The sequence below is a fragment of the Agrilus planipennis genome, unplaced genomic scaffold, assembly GCF_000699045.2.
Source record: "Agrilus planipennis isolate EAB-ADULT unplaced genomic scaffold, Apla_2.0 scaffold17, whole genome shotgun sequence".
NCBI lineage: Eukaryota > Metazoa > Arthropoda > Insecta > Coleoptera > Buprestidae > Agrilus > Agrilus planipennis.
In genome coordinates, this window is record NW_020439021.1 from 2,345,529 (window position 1) to 2,348,627 (window position 3,099).

A 3,099-nucleotide genomic window follows, 5' to 3' on the forward strand; every position below is an offset into this window, starting at 1 on the left:
GAACTATCTAAATAAAATAGTAAAAATGTAAATTTGACATATAGGCTATTAAATAAAAAAGAATTGCGACACACCAAAAATGATGAAGTCACAAAGTATTATTAAATATCGGGGTGCGTTCTTGAGATCCAAACGAAGTAGCTCATTTTTTAGTTTTTCGCGATAACTCACAAATAATGCACTTTAGGAGTTTTTTACAGTAATACTTTTTAGCAGAAAATTAAATCTCCCATCGGAATACCTTGTTGAAAAAATATTTTGCTATATTTAGTATCAATCAATCAATAAAAGATATGAATTCGACGAAAATCACGTTGGTCATTTTTTTTTTCAGTTTATAACTGTTTTTTGAGGCGTTTTAGATGTAACAAACCTTAATAGAAAAGAGAGTTTATGGAAAATCACAAATTTTATCATTCTTTTGAACTTACGACCAAAAACGCCTTAAAAAAAAGTTGTGATAATTTACTAAAAGAAAAACGTGATTTTTGTTAAATTTTTATCTTTTTATTGTAAGTATTTTTGATACTAAAAATAACAAAAGAACTTTTCAACAACGTATTCCCATGGGAAATTTAATTTGCTACAAAAAAGTATTATTGTAAATAACTCATAAAGTGCATAATTTTTGAGTTATCGTAAAAAAACTAAAAAATGAGCTTTTTGGATTGGATTTAAAAAATGCACTCTCATATTTGATAGCACTGTGATTTTATTTTTAAGTGTCGAACTAACACATATAACAATAAAAATAGGTGGACTCGATTGTTTAATACTACAACCCCTATTCAGTAGCCTAAGAAAAATGTTTAAAAAACTTAATCTCTCACTGAGGTTGTCACCTTCGTTGTCGAGGCCCATTTTAGAATTTTAAACTTTTTTGTATAATTTTGGATTTTAGTGTTTTATTTAGATTTCTAACTAATTTTTACAAAATTTAAATATGTAATAGGTACCGGTTGTTTAATGCCTACGGATATATATATATTTTTTAATCAATAGATAACATTTCAGGTGGTTTTTGTTTTTTTTTTGTGGCCAATTTAGAAAAGTGTAATAGGTACTTTTTGATAAATTAAATGTAAATGAATTTAGATTCTATTAAGCATCGAGGCCCGTTTAATTAAGCTTAATTGATTAGAAAAAAAATGCACTTTTTATATAAACGTGTAATACTGGTAAAAACATATTTCGCCATGAAATTTAGCGATCCATAGTTACGTTATTTAATTGATAATACTTGAAACAATATTTCATATAATTTGTATGTAAATAAGTAGGTATATACCTATAACTATTCAGGTAATATAACAAATAAACAAAACTTATTGATAAGGTTTCGATGGTACGGGGTTGTTAAAACATGCTTAAATACGTAATAACACAAAAACAAACAAAACTCAACAATTGAGTGAAGCTGTAACCCTGCTAACGGCTTTTTAGCCGAAACAATTGTCTAGTTTTGTCGAATAGTTTTTTATGCTATTGCATACAAAAAATATTATTTAAAGTAATCGAAAATTAAATATTCATTGAAAATAATGGTAAAAGTATTCATCGCTTATTAGAGTAAATAACCACAGGTACTACTATTTAATTAGGGAATTTTTATTTTATTTGTTTGGTTGATATTAAGTTCAAAAAGTGAAATTTATATATTTCCAAAATCGAAGTTTAGATGTACCTACTGTTAAATAAATTTATTCCTCATTCCATATACATACTATACACATATGTATTTTGTACTAATTCCTTATTATACATAATTATTCCATAAGGATTGGAAACAAATATTTTTTTCGCCGAAGTGATTTATGAATTTTAACGTAAAACGTATTACTGAGCATTCATGCCTAAGCAGTTTTTAATTTGTTTTATAACTTCAAAAGAAAATACCGCATGTTACGTTACTCATTGAAAGAAAATGGTTTTTAGTTTGATGAGTACCTCTAGCTATACAATAAAAATTGCTATAAAAAGGCTTATTAAGTTTTACTTAGATATTTACAGAAAAACAATTTTTAGTTAAATAGTGTTAAACAAATGTATATATAACTAAAAATTGTTCGACATAATTAAACCTCAAGTGTAGTTTTTTTTTTTTTTGATAATAATACGAATACGTTTAATATTTTTAAACAGTTGTATAGAGGGATTTAGAATGTAGATAAATTCGTATTGTTAAATTAGTTCCAGGGTGATTAAATTAATTAATCAAAATATAATTTGCATATTTGCTATGTGCAACGTCAGCTGAAATATTTCAATCATGTATTTATTAGTAATGGTGATGGGTTATCTCATTATTAGTAATTAGACCGCAAATGAAATTTTTCATTCCATCATTTAAAGACGATTTGTTAGGATCAATTTTTAGTTTAAATCACTATGGGATATTAATGCAGACTAACTGCAAATAGATATTTAATTGTTACTGGCATGGATGAATTTTAATGTTTATTAGCGAATTAGTATAATGTACTTTACCTTCAAATTTCAAGATTTCACAAATATTTTTATAAATTGTCATTATTTTGCAAAACTAAATACCTGTACAGGTCAATATTTGTAATATATCAAATACATCCTAAATGCAATTTTAGATACATACGTTAATTTAATAACAACATTAACAACAAGTTATGAAGTAGGTTTGAAAATATTTGTTGAGAAACATTACTTTGTATTAGAATTAATATTCCGCTCTTATTGCAAAAGATTATTTTGACATGCCTTTATTCGATTATTTAATAGACAAATATTTACTAATATTCTCTAAAAGTAATAATAATCTGATTAAAACCTCAATTAATTCAACTAAAATCATGTTAATACCTTAGTATTAGTAATTACATTAAAAAATCGAGAATTTCGCATATTTGTTTTTTATAAATTTTCAACGAGATGAAGACATTTTATATGATCTTAACGCTTTTATTTAAGTTCTTGTAACTTGAACTATGGTTATGGTAGGAAAGGATAACACGAACAAAGTACTTACATTGTTTGGCATCGTAATCTGGTATTATTAGCAATAGTAATGTACGTAGAAGCGATATTTTCGAAACAAAAGTTAAAAAGTGTTACAGTAAAGCAGAA